Consider the following 21,066-nt stretch of genomic DNA (forward strand, 5'->3'; position numbering starts at 1 on the left):
TACAAACGTACCACAGCACACGAATGCTCGGAGAGTGCGGCCACTCTCGCAAATATTCGTTCGTCTGAAAGTATGAAATATGCAGATTTTAACAGCGATTAGGAAGTTGTAATTCGTCATCGCACCTACGCAATAAGTGTTCCATTCAGCGGAGATTTTATGAAGGTGATAATAATTTGCAAGGGGTATATGCAGGACTCGATAAATCCTGCGTTGACGTTGATGCATTGCGAAAGATACGATATTTCTAAACGAAAAGAGTGAAATTGCTATATTGTATGACGCTTAATATTTACCGGAATAATACAATATGATTAAATAATTCTGTTTTATACAAATTTTCCTGTTTATCTAGACTCGAGTAAGAAAATACGAAAGTAATGTTTCTCTTATCTGTATTCGTTAATATTTATATACAAGATATAAATCTATATTGAGAAATATATTTTTTCATGAAATATAGTATCTCTTAGTTTTTAATTACTAGTCGATATTTATATCACTTTTAATACTTTCCAATGCTTATTTATGGGGTTCCCAATTTTGTTCATATTACTCACCGTTCAACGTTATTATATTTAAAACGCGTGTGGTTAAGTGATATTAAAAATGTAACAAATTGCAGAAGTAAAGGTGCTTCACTAAATTAAAATTTCTCTGGAGTAATTATAATGGTAGCAAAGAGTACGTCCTTATTACAACGTGCACAACAGTGACAGACAACGTCATCGTTTTGTAGTACGTGTTTGTGCATTTACAAATTCATCAATAGTAACGAACAAATTGCACCCAAATGTCTCTTTTAATTGTGATAATGTAGAAAAACATTTCGCTAACAGTTTCAAAGGTGCATTCAGATAGTTTGCTGATTTTTGTTATAACTCCGGGACAGGAAGTGATACAACAATTACTCTGCGTTCATTTAAAAACATGTTTTTGAAAAATTTAGCTGCACACTCTGAAAGTGCCATAGCGGCTTTATACTGAGCCAAGCATGATCGACATCTACTGCTTTGTCACGAAGTGTTATGGCACTTTTTTAGACACCGCGGTCATCGCGCGGAGCTTGTTTACATTACCGTCTTCATATTCGTTCACATCTGTCCGCGCGGACCAACAATCCAAAGCAAAACTCGCGCGATCGAAAATGCGCGGTTTCCGCCGTGTTTGAATGGAGTCTAAACATCACTGATGAATACTTGACTGTGGATTATATGTATTTACAAAAAAATCAATAGGTCAAATGCAAAACACTGAAGACATTTCAAGAGCTTAGAAACACTGTCGTATTCATTTCAACTCTATAAAATGATTACGAAAAGAAATAGATGTCCTCCATCTTGCAATTAATACAGACAATTTTTGTTTTGCATGCGACAAGTGCTTCTATAATTTTGCACGCCACTGCATTTAGTTGAGCCACCCCGTCTACATATTGTATCAACTGTTCTAAATGGAGTTAAAGAGTGTAAAGAGTAAAGTTAGCGGGAAACAAATTATTCCTGAAATAATGTGCAACGAATTTTGAACATTTGTCCGTATAAAACACAGCGTGCATATATAATAAAACATAAAGTAGCACGTCAGAGGCTCCTGGTAACATTAGAAACCTTTGACATCCCGGGGTAAACGAACGATGACGGCGGCTGAAGACAGAGGCCATTTCATAAAAATTCCTGGCCACCATTCTTTCTGGCCCCTCGTGTTTCTCTCGTTGCCCGCCTAAGCCCACGTAATTGAAGAAACAAAAGGGGACTGCAATTATGCCTGGCAATTACGCCGGCGTAAGCGCGCAGGCGCCGAGCGCAGAAGCATGGCGGCTTTCTTCCACGCTCGACGCAACTTTTTGATGAAATTATTTCCTCCGGCGGACACGTAAAACTCTTAGAAATGAATGGAGAGCCGCCCTGGTGTGAATTCAAACCAGACCGGAAGCGTGCTTCGCGTCGCGAGTAAAAATCATCCACTACGGGATGGAATTGAGCAATTTTTTCCCGAGATCAACCGTAACCAGACGCTTCCTTACAGGATATCTGACACTTCATCATATTTTTTTCATTTCATATATCATTCGTGCAGCCATTCTGCATTCCGTCATTGGGCGAACACAAGCGTGCTTATAAAACGTCGGTAATTTTAGAAAAAGAATATTTACGAATGATACAGTGAATCCACAAACATTGTACACTCCATTTTCTATTCTCGAGAAATCGTCGATATACGTTATGATAATAACGTTAAAAAATATCTTACAAAAATAAATCCGGGTCATTTTAATTTTAATTTTATCATTCATTTCGGCCTAAGATAATTTTGTATGACGTGACGTGAGAACTGGAGACATGTTTTGTCTAAAAAGTGGTACTAATTGCAGCGTTTCTGAAAACGTTGAAAAATTTTTTTCATGAATGAATCTATCGTAGATTTTAAGATTGAAAAAAATTTTTTTATATTTTTACAGAGGTTTCAATGTTTAGCATTTCTGACGATTTTTGTATAGCATTTTTTAACAGTTCTACAGCATTATAACAAAATAACTCTTAGGAAATTTATAAATTTGGAGTTATGGTTGTTTGTCATTCTCTCAATTACCTTGCAAGATATAGAAAACTTGAAGAACAGAGATTGTTTTTTTTTATAATTAACCAGTTAGTGTTAGAGCTTTTTAATCATTGTAAAAGTTATAAATACTATATTATACTATATTTTAGAGGCATTTTCTTTAACAAGCACTTAATGAGCAATCTTTAATTATAATGAACGGAAGGAAATTACATTTAAGTGACCGCGGACGCTGATTACTATCATACAGTTAAAATATTTATGTGAGTAATTGTTCCACCAGAAGCTTCATCAGAAGTCATAAATAGCAAATGACAGTCATCGATCAGAAAATTACCATCCAGACGATTTCGCAAACGTTGCACAAGATTGCCGACCGTCTTGATGCAATCGAAAAAGAAGAACCCGCGAGACAAATCGCTGACAATTAAGCGTGTAAATAATTAAAGCTTCTACGAACGGCATTCGTGGAGAAACCTGTTGTAAAAATATGATAATGGGAGGAAATAAGGCGACTCGTTAGGCAACAGATAATACCACTGTGTCTAAAAAATATGAGCATTTTTATAAATGTAGGCATCATTTTCGCAGTGATTGTAAAATTCTTCAGAATTTCAGTGCATAATTTTAGTATCAGAATCTTCTTACGATACTAATCGCTGCATTTATTACACATATAGTGTCTTCTATTAAGAAGTGTCATCTTAAATTACAGTTTCTCTGTAATTCTTCTCAGATAAAAAATAATGGGGATATGGCCTTTCCCTGCAGTACAGTTCTTGCGAAGATATAAGAAAATGGCTGACTATGGTAGAATCTATTTATTACATGAGAAGAGGGAGAAGGTTATAGCTAACGATGGAAAATACTTTGGATAAAATATTCTCTATTTTCCTATTCAAACAAAGGCCTATTCACCAAAAGAACGGCAGAGACTTCTTCAAGTACCTAATACATAGTGAACCTCGCATGATTCTCCGCCGGTTCACCGAATGCCGCGGGATACCGCCATAAAAATGCTTGCTCGTGCACCCATAACGAGGCGGCATGGCATAGCAGCTCGCACTCCCCATTTTCTCAAGCTGTTTGGATCGCGCGCGAGAGAAATCAAACCCGCCGACGTGCGCACATATTAGCATACGTTTTCTCTGGTTCGGGATGACCATAAAGCTGTCGGCTATCGCGGAAATCACGGCGAGCCATTGTGTGACCGGCGACAAATGTCCCGTGTCGGCCGAAAAAAAAGAAGTTGCAGAGAGAGAAGAGAGAGAGAAAAGGCGAAGGAGAGGCGAAGAAAGACGCGAAAGCGCAAATAAGACGTCGCCGCGTCGTTTAGTCGATCGTGGAAGCGAATCGGAAATCGCATGCGGAGCCACTGGAAAGGTTTACGACCTTCGTTATCCTCTTTGCGCACTCATCAAGCCAGGAGGAGAACGCTTCTCGGCATATTTCCGAAGAAATAAGTAAGCGGTGGCCGTGCACGCCCGACAATCGCGATCGCCGATGTGTATTCTCCGTTTCCGATTCACCGTTCCACCGTCCGTGATGTACTGAAATGGAATTATCTCGATCCCTTCGATTCGATCTCCCTCGTTCTTTCGTTCGCCGGCTGGTGACGTCTTCTTTCGTTTCTTTCGACCCTTTCCGTGAACGGCCAGCCCTTTGCGCCTTTGCCGGGAGATCGGAACTCGGAGAGGGTTCACGTAGAATCTTTAATTTAAACTCTTCTTTAATAAGACCCGATGTCGCATGCGCATCTTTAAACCGTCCGCTTGCGATGCCTTTTCTCGGACATCTCTTCCGCGTAATCATCCATGCCGGAGTTCGCTTTTCAGCTTTTAATGATATATTTAAAATTTAAACAGGAAACTCGCAGTTCTTTCTATTAAAAAAAAACTATGCGTTGCGCAGCCTTTTGTCGGACGTTTGTTCCGTTCAATGATCTACATACCAGAGGCAGAGTTTGGTTTTTAGCTTTTAAAATTAATGAAATAAGTGCTCTAGCTAAGGGACTGAATAATTGCTTTTTTGATACATATTACGACTATATTGTATTTAAAATTTAAACAGGAAACTCGCAGTTCTTTCTATTAAAAAAACTATGCGTTGCGCAGCTATGTGTCGGGCGTTTGTATCGTTCAATGATGTACACAGCAGAGGCAGACATCGCTGTTCAGCATTTAACATTCATGAAATAAGTGTTCAAGCTATGGGATTTCTGGATACTGATAAAATAATCGCGTTTTTGATACACACTACGAATATATTTAAACACGCGTATCACAGCTCTTTCTATCAGAAAGTAATTGGTGTGTGACATAATAAATGTATTTGACTTCGTGTGTATGTCACGGGATAAATGTGAGCAGTATAAATATAAATGTACCAACGACATTTCATTAAAGAAACAGACATTGTTACGCTTGTTATGCAATATAATTATTTACGTTCGTCAATATATTTCTGTAAATTTTGTAAAACCTTCGACAACGGTTTACAATAATTTCCAATCCACTAACAGTATCTTGATTATTTTATACACAACGTAGTTGTGCATTATTAATTGTTATTTTGCCAATATATGTTTACCTTAATCTGTTATATCGTAATGTTTACAAGAAGATTTTAAATGCTTTTTTTGTTCCTGATATACGAGCATAGTGCTACCTCCGGCCTCTTTTCGTTTCTACTATACTTATCTTTCGGAATGCTATGATTACGTAATGATTCAGTTACACGGTATTTAACATTGATAGAGAATTCTTATCAGTCTGACCTGTGTGTGGAACAAAAGGTGCTGAGACTGTGCGTGCTACACGCTTCGAGCTACACGCTCCCAACTCCGTTAAAGTCTTATCGGTGTTAAATAATTGTCATGCTGTAGCTGTGTGCGAACATTTTGTCGATCGTTTGATAATCCTCTGATCAAGAGACTCCCAATTAGTATTCATTGATGTATCACTTGTTAGTGTACACATATACATACATATTGTGCATAAACACGATCATTGCGTCTACTATATGTATGCTTACATACTTGATTCTACATGTTGTGTCATATTGCAATAACAGTTAAACTACGAAGACAAACTTAGAACTTAAGAAATCCCAACTACTAAAGAGTTTATATCAATTTTATCAAGCATCCATTTTTGAGTTGCCTACTTTTCTATTAGCAAACGAGGGAACTAATCAAACAAGGGCTGATTAATAAGCACGATACACTTTAGTCATGATGCAACTTGCGACGTTACTCATTGCAAGTCACTTATCCCTGTGCGAAAATGTTCTCCGCGGCTTTGTTAACAAAGCAATCAAAGCACGGTTACAGGCGGCAGGGCCAGCTGAGCGTGGCGTTGGCATTGGCCGAGTCGGAATTGGTCTGCTGTAGCGGCGCTCTGATTGGCCCGTGTTTTTCGTTAATAAATCCTATGGTAAACGAAGCCGCAGAGAACATTTTCGTAAATGAGAAGGTTATTTCAAATGGCCTTAGGAAACACCCTTTTCAAGGAAATTCAACATTTTTGGGATACTCTGTAAAATTCTTTAACCTTTTTCCTGTTTTAAACTGTATGGACTAATTTTTGTCCTAAACGTAAAACATTAAAGAGCCTACAGTAGTATCTGTAACGTCACGAATAATGGAAAGAGACTGGGAGAATCATCACACCGAACAGTTAAATAATTAAATTATTGGGTATATATAGATAGAATGTTAATTAGTTGCCGTTCGTTCCCTTGCGAGGACTCGGAAAAATGTTGTTGAGCTCACGTAGTTCACAGGAAAGTTTCAAGTAAAGGTTATAAGGATCCCCGCGAAGCGCTCTTCGCTCGGATGAAAAGCGTAATCGTTTCACCGCAATCTTTAAGTTTGCAGCTTAACCCCCCAAGGAGAAGCTTTTCATCGCTTGAATATCGAAGAATTTGTCGCTCCACTTGAAGCAGGTCGAGCGAGAAGACATCAAAGGATTCTTCCTCGACCCTGTTTCGGCTCCGCCCCCGCCTCTTTCTCCAACGTAATAATCATTTATTATCCCGGGCCGAGTAATAACCGGTACACGGCGATATTATGAAGTTGCGAAATTAAGGCTTTGTTTAAAAATTAGCTGCCCGCACGTTTACCGCGGCCTTATCATGAACTTTGCCCCCGCGAGGTCCATGATTTGCCTCAGCCTTTCTTCCTCGTGCTACTCCACCCAAAAGTAAGTGATGTACCAGGTATATCATAATTAGACTGCGGATCTTAAAATTTCAGGACCTCAAATAAAAATCATCACGATACTACAATTTATCAGTATTCATTTCCGACCTCGTGTGACCTCGAGGTCATTATGTCGTATACGAATGAATTCGTTTTTGCACACCCCTTCGTATAACATAAAAAGTACATAGCATTCATCTCTATATAAAATAATGCAGATAAAACAATTATAGACACTATTATATTGCTTTCAAAGAACAGCATACTTTTTTCCTTGTGACTAGTTTTAGGCGATCGTCATTAAGAAAGTGTCCGCATACTTAGTTACCGCGTGTAACTATTAAAAATTATATCACATATAACAACCTAATAAGTAGACGGCTGATCATTATGCAAAATAAAAATTGTCTACCTGAATTGCACCAAACTGGGCTGAAATAGAAATTTATTTTCTTTCTTAATATGTTTAGTGGGTTGAAGATGATATAGCAGTATCCTCGAGAGATTCTTTTAATGCGTAAACTATTTTAGATTACACCTTTTTTGTTATAAATTTTTGTTATAAATGCATAAAATCCGTTGTCTACGAATGAGTGTATCTTCGCAAGAGCCCTGTAATCACGGGGTCCGATTGTAACACGATTCATTGCAGCTCGCTGCGCTCATAACCGGGATCGAATGAATGAGAAGGAGGGAAGAAAATAGCTGCACGCGGCGATCATCGCGAGACGCACGAAATTGATGAAAGTATGCCGGGTCCGCGCATTCCGCGGAAGTTTCGAGTTCTGACCAGTTTTGGCAGGCCGAGGAGCACGGCGAACGCATCTGTTTGGCCGGCCGATAACACGACGGACGACGCGTCTTGTCGCGTTCGCGCTCTTATTAATGAGAGGACATTCCTGTCGAGCCTTTCGTGATCTTCGTTCACCGACACCGATCCCCCGAATGAAAGCCGAAAACGCGGAGGATCCCTGGATAGCTGCCTCGACCGCCGAATGAAAAACAGATGGTGACAACGCCGTGCTCGGAAATCTTGCTTTTTCGCGCCACGCCTTTGATGCCGGATCACAACACGTGGCCTCTCTTGCTTTGATTTCACCAGGCCTGCCGTCGAATGGTGACGACGGTGATAATTCTCGGGTATTTCAAGCGGAGACGTTAATGCGCTCGCGAACTGCTTTGCATCTTTAGGATTGCTCTCTACAGTCGGGGACGAAAAGATAGGACACCATATTAATCTTTAAGATAGGTTTCTGGTTATTTGGCTCAGTTTGTAAAACTGAAATGTATATGTAAATTTTCAAGATAAATAAATGGCACAATACGATGAGAACATTTAAAAAATGGAATGTACAAAAAGAATTTACGGTTTGTTTAATATTCAATGTGTTGTAGAGCCTCCTTCATTTTTTATCACGGAAATTGTTCGTTTCGGCAGAAATTTGTATAATTTATTAATCGTTTTCTGCCTTAATAGGCGTCATTCACGTTCAATGCATTGTTTTTATTGCAAAAACAAAAATTTCGAAAACATCCCCTATTTTGGTCCATAGATGACGTACACAAAGTCACATAAATATCGATAAATGATTAATAAGAAACCTTTTTAAATGAATACATTCCTGGATTGAAAACACAAATTTTACGAGAAAAAAATCATTGTACTACATTGGTGGTCAAAATGATAAGGCACCTCAAGGTTTTTAGCAATGAACATTCATTTGTACATATGTACATGTATGTATACATGTAGAAAGTAAATATGTAACAAAATAAGGTACTAACTTTTATATAATATACTAAAAATTAAATAACACGTTCAAACTATTTATTGTTTCTACTAAAATTGACTTTTAGTGTAGGCAAAATGATGAGGCACTTTGAATATAAAATAAATTAAAAAAGTATTAGAATTCAACAAAATTACACAATTTTTGGCAGTTTTATTCAATTCGGTGATTTGATTTCAATTCGGATGCTGTACTGTACTGCTTTCCACCTTCGTATAATATTCTTGACAGTCTTCCCCAAACGTTCTCGATAATGTTTAGGTTAGGAGATCTTGCAGGCCGATTCAAAACCGTTATATTTTCCACTTCAAAATAATTTTTTACTATGCGAACAGTATGTGCACAGCTGCATTATCTTGCTGAAATATATATTTTCTACCAGCAAATCTGCGAGCATATGTTCCAATTTGCTCTATAATTAAATTTAAGTAGCCAGCACTATTCATACGGCCTTGAATAAATTTTATTTCCATTTTTCTTCTATGTATAGCTGATTCCTCCCCGTATCATCACTGTACCGCCACCACATTGTCGACGACTCAATACCCTTTGTTCCTTTCTTAAATCATGGAAATAGTATTTGTATCAATCTGGACCATCCTTTAGTTTCATTTCATCCGTGAATATTATATAATTCGTTTCCACTGAGATTTCACGACATATACATATATGAAATTTTGAGTGTGTACAACGGTGCCTTATGATTTTGTCCACCAGTGTAGGTCCTAGACTTTCCAGTTCCCAAGATTAGCAAAAATAACGTGTCAAATATTTTTCAACGAACTATATCCTGTATAAATTTCATTAAAATCGGCGTGTGACACTTGGATAATGTCCCTATTGTTAGTTGCCCACGCTTGATCCAGTTAGAAAGGAACAGTGTCCACAAACGTGACCAGAGAGCTCTAAAATTTTCGACATGTCGTTACGTGTTTAGATGATAATTTTCATGAAAATCCTGCGAGGTATATTAAACGAGCGTGACACCGCGTTTATTAAACGGTGCTGGCAATGAGTCGATCGATCGAAGGGGAACTCGCTAGCTAAGATTCTAAATAGCGGGCGCGGGCGGAAGGCGAGAAGCCTGTATGAACTTAATTTGATAGAAGCCGCGGCGTCTGCATAAAATGAGCTAATATAGAGCGCTTCCCTTGAGCCAGATATTTTGCACGGTTCTCTAGTTTCCAGAGTTAATAGAGACACCTCGGTGCGTGCCGCAGCGGAAGCACACGCGTGCTCTCGAGTCACCTGCGTTTTGAAATCACAATTAAGGGATCGTGCGCGATCATCGCATCAATTCAGAGAGATCCTCGCCTGGCAAGTAGCGACCCTCGATTCGTCGGAAGCGTTAAAGGGCCACTTTAACAACACAAATAAAAATCTTTTTCTAATCATCTTCTTTTCGTCGGTCCATTTTGATCCAGCGTTACGAATGTTATTGTTGTCTTTATTAATTTATTTCAATCACGTACTTAATCTCATTTTCAGATTCAAAGGAATTTCTAGATATGAAATGTTACTTTTTATTACGGTCTACTCTCTTATCCTCCTAGGCTACAAATGCACAAACGTGTACTTATTAACTTGGAAGCATCTAGCACCTAATAGAACTATAAATGCACGTATTAAATCCACAGCGAACAACCGAGCAATTATTAATTTGTAAATTCGCTTACCCCGACAATGCGTTCCATATTTAATAGCAAGTACCGCATAATGAATCGAGTAATCGCCGTGTTAGCTCCTATGTTTCAACTCGCGATCCAGGGAAAAAGATTCCGATTACGATGTTGCGTGTTTACACGGCGCATTGTAGAATGTCGCTGTAATGGATACCATCTTTACGGTCAGACGAGTCCAGTCGCGTCTACATTTCCATTTAGCTGATATCTTTTGATTGGATTGGCCATCGCATCGTGCTGACCACGCACGTTGAAGTTTGAAAAAGTCGCAAAGCTTACCGGCACTGTCCCATTGAAACGTCGAGTACGAAACGATAAATGAAGATACCGGCGACAACATTGCAGAGAAATGTCTGAGAACATTCACACGTGTGTCATTTCTCTGTAGTTGCTGACGAGATTCCCTTCTCCACAACTCATGTTTAAACGTACGGCGACCAGTCACGCGACTAACATTTTACTCGGTCTAGCTCGGCTCGTACATGTAATTGCCAAAGCAGGGGATGTTTTTATTCGACGCGCCGTTCATATTCCGTGGAGAATTTAATTCTTTGCAATTCAAATGGACCCCACCAGGAGGGACCTAACTGTGTATAATACGTTCCATTTTACTGCTGTATGGATGTAGCAGCGGGAACGCTAATTTCAGGAAGCGAAACAAGCTCGAGAATACAGTGGAAAAATTCATACACTGCCGGAGGGAGTGTACGATTCTCTGAACGGAATCACATTTTATTATTTGTTAAACGACTTTAGTGTTCTACGAATAAAACAGGTAAAGTGTGAGACTATTGTCAATAAACGAGCTCTAAAAAAAAATAAAACATAAATTAAAGAGTATTAGTCTTTCAACGAAGAAGATAAATTTTTATTTTCGTTGATTTTTTAAAAATGTTAATTTTTGTAAAAGTCTAATTTTGGAGTGTCATTAATTCTTTATTATTCGTTGAGCGACTTCAATACTCTATGAACAACGTTTGCAAAGATTGTTAGTTTGCAAACGAGCTCTGAAGAAAAATAAACCAGAATATCAGTTTTCGAACAAAGAAGATACGTTTTTATATTTCGTTAAATGTATTAATGCTTAAATATGAAAATGTTAGTTTTCGCAGAGCTCTATATAGAGGTTCGAATGTTTATTTTACGTTAAACATGAAAATGTTAGTTGAATGAGGGTCCAATTTCGGAGTATTAATGATCTTCAAAAGAACGACCTAACTGTTGCAACAACGATGCGTTAAAATTATATCGCAGTTACGTAAAGAATTAGGCAACTGTGTTGCACAATGTAAACTTTTACACATGACGACTATGATGGACGCTGTCGTTCTCATATTAAAATAGACTGACGAGAAGTGGCAAGTTCGACATGCTCGCAATCGCTTGCATAAATTACGATCGAACTTGCATGATTTACTACTACGACTTTAAATAAGAAGTTTATAAATCACGTGTAGTCGGAGATAACTGGTACTGCAAGTATAGTTGACGTGTGACAAAAGTGGTCAAAGTATTCGTGTCGGAAAAATGAAATACACATACAATCTTAATCGTTGGCAGCAATGTCAGTGGTCTATACAAGGTGTCCCAACAATGTTGTACTTCCTTGTAACAGATGATTCCTGACATCATTTGAAGTAACCTTTCCTTTGCGAAAATCTTCTCCGCGGCTTTGTTAAGGAGTTATTAACGAAAAACATGGACCAATCAGAGCGCGGCTTTTGCGGACGGATTCCAGTTTGCCCAATGCCAGTGGTCTGTGTTTTTCGTTAATAACTCCTTAATGTCTATTGGCGGATCTTTATACAAAATAGAAATTTTCATCCTGAATTGCAGCAAACTGGAGCCAAATTCTAATTTATTTTCTTTCTTAATATGTTCAATAGGTTGCAAAAAATGTAATATTATTTTCAAATTGTTCTAATTGTTTTCTACTCCTTAACACAGCTGTGGAGAACATTTTCGCAAAAGAAGTGACTTCAAATGACCTTACGAATCATCCCTTACAAAGAAGTACAACATTTTTGGAACATCCTGTATTATTCTACATCAGTTTTGAGAAACACAAGGCTGGAGAGAAATATTAACACGTTCACTATCATATTTACAGTTACCATCACCATTGAATAATCTTTACTTAAAACGGTAAATAAAACTGATATAATCAATAGAATCGTATTAGTATAATGGAGACATGATGACAAAGAACAATCCAGAATTGGAACAGTGGATATTTAAACATTTTAAACTGGTCAATAGACTGCGGATATTATGCATTTATAACAAAAATGAATAGGTGTAATTCGAAACAGTAAAAAGGTTAAATGACTCGAACAGTGTCGATACACTATTTTTAACATATAAAAATTATTAATTAGGAAAATAAATTGTTACTTAGCTTCTGTAGATCGTATAATTGATGTATAAAAATTTCATTTTGCATAAAGAAAGTATGAACGTGTTCTCAAATCCTACCGTCTCTCTCTAGGGTATAATAATATGATCATAAAGAATAATAAACAATGATGCTGTCGGTAGCCATTCCACACCGTCAAAAGCAGCAGAATTTCCCCCAAACAGCAACGGTTAGGTGTCTGGCATGGACGTAGGTGGTCTGCAACGTTCGTTAGGGTACATTGGGTAGATTCGAAGATAAACAGAAGCTACACCTCGAGTAACACGTACGGAATTAACATAGCTGAGCGCGGTTCGACGTTTAAAAGCCAATCGCATTTCCATACCGGTGCCATTCGGCCCCATTTGAGGCCAGTGCCATTCGGTAACTTGCTCGTCTATATTTGCCCTCGGACCTTTCGAAGACTCATTTATATCCTGTTATCCATGGATCTTTACGCGGTGGGCTTCCCTCGTGTCCGAAGGTCGGTCCTCTAGCACAGGGTCCTCTTCCGTTGTAGCTGGGCGTCACCTTTCTCGTTTTTTTATCCATCCTTTTTCATTCCGCTTTGTTGTCCTAACCTCCACCTTTCTTTTAGTAATTTTTTCCTTATTTTTGTCTCTTTTTATCGTTCAATAAAATCGACTGTTCGGTGTTCGCCTTATCGGTTGATGGAATTTACGTTTTGTTGCGTATTATGCAACATCGTTGATGCACATATACACATGTACATGTATATTAGTAGAGATTATGCTTTCGACTACCTCATCAGTCGAATACTTTCGTGGTTCACAATTTAATGTTAATGTAGAAATCAATACATTTGTATAAATGTGAGTAATGTGACGTTCGTCTTATTGTATGCTGAATATTAGTAGATATTAGTTATTATTAGACTGCGGATCTTTATGCAAAATAATGTTTGCATTGGGTGCAAGACACACAGGAGTGAAATAGAAATATCTTTCTTCTTTTAATTATCTGATTAAGCTGTAACCAATACGCTGATGTCTTTAAGTCTTTGTAATATGTCGACTTAGTCCACTGCTTTAAATTGTGTTTACCCATTTTTGTCATAAATGCATCAAATCCCCAGTCTAGTTATTATTACGAGTTTATTTCTGACTCAACGTCAGAGAAAGAAAAATATAAATAAAACAGGTTTTTATATGTATTTGGTTCTTTCTTCATTTCTTTAATTGTCTTATTTTTTAGTATTATACAAAACAAATACTAGTTCCACGAATATAAATTACAACAAAGTTTGAGTAACATTTAATATAACTGGTAAACAAAATTGTTTAAAATAAGTAGCAGTCAAGGAACTGTCCTTTAAAATAGTATGGAGTTGATGGCAAGAAAATTGAAAAATAATTGGGAGTGCAAAGGGTTTAACGTCAAAATTAAATTATTACTTAAATTAAATCAAGTTAATATTAACATTAATAAAGACACTCCACAAAAATGCTGGATGCAGGGGTGATTGGTATCATGATACATCACTTGCTCATCGCCTGCTTGTTCGTATATATAATTATCGTGAATTGTTTTTTGTTATATATAATAATAACGTAGACAGTATAGTATCCTCACATAATTAATACAAGCATTTTCAAGTCTCTGAAACTTTTTGCTAATAATTATAATTGTACCAATTTGCATTTAGAAGACGAATAAGAGAAAACCATGAACAGGGAAGAAATCCAAAAAAAGTGTTCCGCCGACGAAACGTTGACGCGTCGTTACGCAACGCACAAATCATCACCATCGGCCGCATACTTTCTCATTAACCGATGCAAAAGTGAATTGCGAAACAGCCAACTGACGACGATTTATAAGGAATTTCGGGATTCGAGATTAGAAGAGATGCCGTTGCAGCCGATGAATCACTCGAAGTTTGGGGACCGCGATTCCTGGCATTCAAAAGAGGCGTTAAGTGATTAAACGACTAGTTGTCATCGGTGACATTAACATATTGCGCTCGCCGTGGCTAGAGTTAATGACTTGTATCCAAACTACTGGCTGTCATGTAGAAAAGAATTATATATGACGGAGACGACAGTTCGCGGGGAGACCGATGAAAGTGATCTCGCTGGATGCGAGTGAGATAAAAGATGTATGCTAAATATCGCTACGTGCAAACTCTGTTCACTTGAACGTACCTACTAGGACATTTATCTCTTCCACACTCCGCGGTTTTACGCTTTCACTGTGAAAGACTTCTGTATTGAAGGTAAATGAATTGTTGGCGCTGGAAAGGTTAAGTTTAACTGCCTTTCTATTGTTCACAAGAATCTGCACTTTTCGTTACGTACGCCAGTACAATATAGAATTAATGACGTGATGCATCTTATTTCAATAAAAGAATGTCAGTGTATAAAAAGTAAATAATTCTTTATAAAATGTTACTTGGCTATTTTATCTGACGTCTGCTGATTAGTAATAAACCAGGGTCATTATGAAGCGAACAATTCATCATTAACATCTTCCTATTTTTATACAGCAATTTAAATATTCATCAAATTCATTGAATATCTCAAATTGGTTTAGGCTGCACATAACCTGTTTTGAGATTATACTTCCGATTGTATGTATAGTCCGATCATATTCTCCAATCATATTCTTATAAAATAATTGCAGTTTGTAATACAATGGTTACAGATGGAAATCATCTTGACATAAGCAACAATATTATGTACTAAAAAATAGGTAGTGACCTTCATATTTCATGAGCAAATTCCTTTTTTGAATGTTTTTCTACTGCATCTTGTAGCCGACTTGTTCCAAACATTTTTTTAGCGACAATTACCCTGGACACCTTGTATATACAAATGATTAGACAGCGGATTTTATGCATTTATGACAAAAATGAGTAGGTGTAATTTAAAGAAGTAAAACAATTAGGAAAATTTAAAAACACTGTTACATCATTTTCAATCTATTGAACATATTAAGAAAGAAAATGAATTTCAACTTCACTCCAGTTTGTTGCAATTCAGGTACAACATTTTTATTTTGCATGAAGATCCGCTTATATATTTTTAAGCAATTTATTTTCAGGGAAGCTGACTATCCAATGCAGACTAAAATAAGTTAACCCTGCACGAAAGCAATGAGATTATTAAAAGTTTTAAATTAACGAAACCTGCAATTATTTTTACGCCAACCCAATAGAACGATATTCTGTAGTTCTTGTGTAGATGCGCGTTCTCCTTCGACGATGACTGATCCAGGAAAATCGGACCCGTGGAAGGGGTGTTGGCAAAAAGGTGGAGGCGGGAAATGAATACCGGCGTTTCCGCGAAAGCTCGAAGGTGGAACTTTCTCCCGCGGTCGTAGATCCTCCGGGAGCCTAAAGGAAACGTAACGCAACGTCTGGAAACCGATACACTTCTGTATCTGCGCGGCGGGGACGGGTTCTTGTTGCTCATCGTCCGGCTTTCCGCTCCCGATCGGATCGACGTGACTTTCGGGTCGCGTGCACCGGGAAACCCAAGAAAAACGAGTAACTCTATAAAAGCTAGTCTCATTATGAGCTTGCGTTACCCGCGGACAGCCGTGCGGACCACTCGAGCCGGCAGAAAATACGGCTCGGTATCGTAAAGCACTCGACGCGCGGTTACAACCGCTTACAAATGACTCTCTTAATGTCCGCCGGCCGCTGTATATATTTTACAAGGGAGTTCACTCTCGTCGCTATAACTTATACTTTCTGCGCCGGCTACGCGGCCGGGTAAGAAAAATAAGGATCGACGCCGGAGATACGTTTTCCATCGTTGCGGCCTCTGTTGTGCCCCGTTACACACCGGCTCGGCCGGCCCCCGGTTTCTTCTTAACGAATTGACCGGGGGAACGAGGCCGCGGGAAAAACGCGTCATTTAGCCCGATGAAGAAAACCGCTTGATTCCTTGCGGGACCGTTGCGTCGCGTCGCGTCGCGTCGCCTGCGAGGCCGATCAAATCGGAAATTGAATCGTTCGAGCCACTGATACAAAATCTAAACTTTGCCAATAATACATACAGTGAATCCACATTAACAATCATCGAAGCGGGTAGAAAATGTGTCGGATACACATTGTTTTATGTAAATTACAAGTCTGAACTTGTTTAAATATTTTCACAATTTTTATAATAATACGTGCTTGAATCAAAAAAATTATTCAATAATTTCTGACGGGAGCATTGTTACAGTTTCAATAACTAAGGAATAAACAATGTGAAACCGGTCATTGGACTGGCCGTGGTACGGTTAGTGTTAAAAAGAACTTTTTTTAACAAATACTAGAAGTTGTTTACGACTTTTCTATGTGAGCCCCTATTGAAAATTTAAAAAATACGTTTTGTAGATTTATGTCAGTTATATGTATTTATATTTTCCGAGGTGACGTTTTCTCTCATTATAATCGTACACTACAATACATCAATCGAAAGTGTCAAGAAATGTTTCTGAAACATTTTTTAAGTTGTGTCACATTTGCAGCGATGGTGTATTATATTTAAAATAATTCACTTTCGACCAGAGACTCTATGTAATACATATTTTACGAAGAATACAAAGGTGCATCTCGTCAAACAAATTAAACCAGTTAGCAAAAATGTGACAATGAGACATTTAGATTGAATTTAACTTGTAGCTGAATGGTGAATCAGTGAAGCGAACGTGCCAGTGACTTTCGCGTACGTAAATATAGAGACAGTGAACGGTCCTTGGCGTCGCGGCGCGGAGAATTCGCAGGCATTGTGCTTTAGCGCCGAGCCGAAATCGCCGCGTGCTTTTGTACGGTTTCGTTCGTTTTTCATGGCATTCCCAGCTCGAAAAGTGGCACGAAGTTTGCCCGGTCGGGCCACGGTGCTCTCTGGAAAAATAACAGCGGCGCTTCGCTCTAAATCTGACAGACCGTCGCACGCTAATTTAGTTCCGTTCGAATTGAGTTACGACAGATTAAACGAGACCGGATCGAGAGATGTGTTAAGGGGCTACATGTCTGCGGCAAGATAAAAATCAATTTTTCGAAAATGGGAGATGTATAGGAGAGAGTAACTGAATTTACATAAGAGCCCTTAACTTAGTTAATTAACAGCACTAGTAATAATGTAAGTATCTTTTTGTTAAGGATATTATAGCTGAAGCAGATTCAAAGCATAATTTCTAATCAATTAACCCTCGGACAACGGACGATTTTTGTAACTATATATTTGGCAATGCTTAAGACTGTTCACAATCATTTTTAAAAATTTACTTTTGATGATATCTCGTGTAGACACATTAGTCTTTCCGATATCCTCAATTAAACAGCTATTCAGTTAGTTAAATTGCCACAAATTGAGTACTTAAATGACAATTTCGATGTTCCTGGTCAAAAATGACTCCGACACAGCATTCGGAGGGTTAACACTATTATTAATTCTTGAAAGTCCACTTTTTGCCATTTTTGAGGTAACTTGTCATTAGAGTAAGGATCTTTATGCAAAATAAAAATTGTTTACATCAATTACAAGAAAGGGCAGTCGTATAAAAAGTGAGTAACCAACACAACTAAAGTCATCCAGATACAGAAGTGACGATATAAAACGAATTTTTAAAATTTTAAGTGACCAGATAAAAAACTTGTAAGAAAGCTTTACCATTCTCTTAGTAATTTTGACCAATTGTGCTTTTCTCAAAACTCCGTTTATTTATCTAATTTCTCAAACCAGCTCGACTGTTTCAATTTGGAACAAAGTGATTCTGTTTCAAAGAGCGCTTAATTATATTAGCCACTGCGTCTATGTATAGTCGAATGTCAATCTAATCTGAACTCCGTTTCTTCGCTCCAGCCAGCGAAGCCGACACGTCTCCATTAAAAGTGGCGCAACGTGAAACCGATCCGGTTCGCGTGAAAATGAACGAGAGCTAAACTGCATTATCGTGGTGAAATTTATGGGATCGGGATTCGAAGGAGAGTGGCCGGAACCAACGAAAACAATGAGGCCCGGGAGCAAAACGTTCCGACTGATTTTATGAACCCCTTCCCAAAAAGCGGGGGGTCCCTGGCGCCGCGCCAACTGGCCAACGGTTTATTATAGTTTTGTTATGACAGCGGGGCGTTTCGGTAAATTAATGTTGAAACAAATGTATCTCGTCCTAAGAGAGCGGCGGTTGTACCTCTAATTGAATTGGTAAACACCATAAGTTAACCGGTAAGTAGTCATGTCGGCATAAATCACTTTCGGAAGATGAGCTGTCACCGCGAAACGAAACGACGCGACGGCTCTTTCTCTTTCTCTTTCCCCGAGCTTGCATGGACGAGAGCATCATCGATGGAACGGACGATTACGGGGAACGTTATTCTCGGTGGTTTCGCGCGAAACTTCGTTCCGTGGAACGATCCGTAATGCACTAGATACTAGTCGATTAGAACTCCCGTCTAATTCCTAGTCGCTAATGAATTGATAAATGCTAAGTGCCATTTCCAATTAGATTGCTATCGATTCGTGTTCAGAAGTACAGTCCGTTATACATATGTGAAAGAGCAGTGCACGATATTCGTGATAAATTTCCTTACCTAGAAGCATGGCGCTGGGAAGTATAATATTGTACCGGATTATATATTTCGCTGAGACAATACTAACAAGGGAAGGACCTCAAGTGTCCGACTTCGATTTCGATCATTTTTTGTGAGACGATGCTATATATGGATCCCTAATGATGTCTACATAATATTAGGTGTAGATACTGAATAGTTTTAAAGATATAAACAATTAAACTTTCATACCTTGTTGATATATCATGATTTACCAGGTTGCGTGAAAGTTTAATTGTTTATATCTTTAAAACTATTCAGTATCTACACCTAACATTTTGCAGACAGCATTAGGGATCCATATACCATCGCCTCAAAATCGAAGTCGGACACTTGGGGTCCTTCCCTTGTAAGTCAATGACAAGTTTTGAATTATTTCTTTACCACACTTTCACTAACATATTCGCCACATTTCTCCGATTAAAATGAGCCCAAACACGACGCAATTCTATTATTAATTCTCTTAATCGACCTGTAATCCAGCACTCCAACTAGGTGACAGTTCCATTATCCGAACACGCATATTCCATAGAGTAGTTCGGATAATAGAGACTCTACTCTATCGAGGATTAAACGAGTAAATATCATCAAAATTGTGTCGTGTTTGGTATCATTTCAATCGGAAAAGTGTCGCAAATATACATATTGGTAAACGTTTCATGAAAAAATCATTGAACAATTTTGATTTCAATAAAAAATGTATGACCACATGTTACGCGAACTTCTACCTAAAATGTACAAAAAATCTAGAAACCGTGATAAATGTTGTGTCGATTGATATCTAAAGTTTAACATACGTTTATTTATTCCGAATAGAATTCATTAATCGTAACTCGCGATTCGTTGAAAGCCACAGGGACTCGCCCGAGTATGGTTTTCAAATTCTTGTTGAACGTGATTGATTTATCGAACGCTCTGTCACGGGGAAATGCCATGAATTGGAAACTGTCTTGATTTTACTTCGCTTTCGCTTGTACATTGCGAAGTTATGGGCGTCCACCCTCCACTTGTTCGGACTTTCGCCAATTAGGAATAAGAAGTTGGTAATAATGCTGTCAGCCAATTCGATTGTTTATTGCACTAGTCTTTATCCGTGTACTTCGTTAGGCGCATTGTTGACGTTCTTAATGTAGACAGTTTTATCGATCTTTTGGCGAGTTCTTTAGAACGACATTCGGTTTGATGTATTATTTCCGAAGAATGGATTCGATTGAATCTCTCGAGAAAAATGCAGAGCTTGAAAAATAAAATTCTAACCCGTACAAATTTCAATAACATTGTATCTCATAATTTCATCACATGTGCCTAAATCTATTCTTAATTATAAGAGGAAGTAGAAGTCGAAAAAGTAATTTTGCTATCTGTCCACGATGACATTTCAACAATTTCAAAAATAAATTCGAAGGGTTAGTATGCACTTCTACTACAAAAAGGTATTCAATGATAATGCTATAGGAGTTATCTAGCGCCGGACACTGAAGGTTTTCCTTGAAAACCTGTAGCGGAGTTTACTACATACGAAGACGTTAAAAAGAATGTAATAAAGGCACTTCGATAAAAATGAAACGGTAGACTCCTTTCCAGAATTGCAAGGGTGCGGGATGCGCGTTCTCATTTCTCGATAATATAATACAAAGATGGGATTTTTCAGTAGTCAAAAGCGCTAGATAAAATATCAATCTAGGCAGCGACCGCCCTGCAAAGTCCTATTTTTACGTTTATGAGGCGTAATTTGCATTATTCGGCAGCATGTAATTATGAAAATGCAGTAGAACCTGAATGTTATCGTCTGAATACTTTCCATAAAGAATTAGTTTGCGTTAAACCAACCAATGCGCTTACACGATTTACTGCACACTTCAATAAGGATTAAG

General features: G+C 38.1%; 1 protein-coding gene across 2 annotated transcripts in view; it reads right to left on the reverse strand.

Annotated features, from left to right (window-relative positions):
- Positions 1 to 21,066, reverse strand: part of Vg (transcription factor vestigial) — a 144,177-nt gene that overhangs the window by 69,836 nt on the left and 53,275 nt on the right. The gene's annotated exons all lie outside the window — the stretch shown is intronic.

The sequence above is a fragment of the Lasioglossum baleicum genome, chromosome 4 (genome assembly GCF_051020765.1).
Source record: "Lasioglossum baleicum chromosome 4, iyLasBale1, whole genome shotgun sequence".
NCBI lineage: Eukaryota > Metazoa > Arthropoda > Insecta > Hymenoptera > Halictidae > Lasioglossum > Lasioglossum baleicum.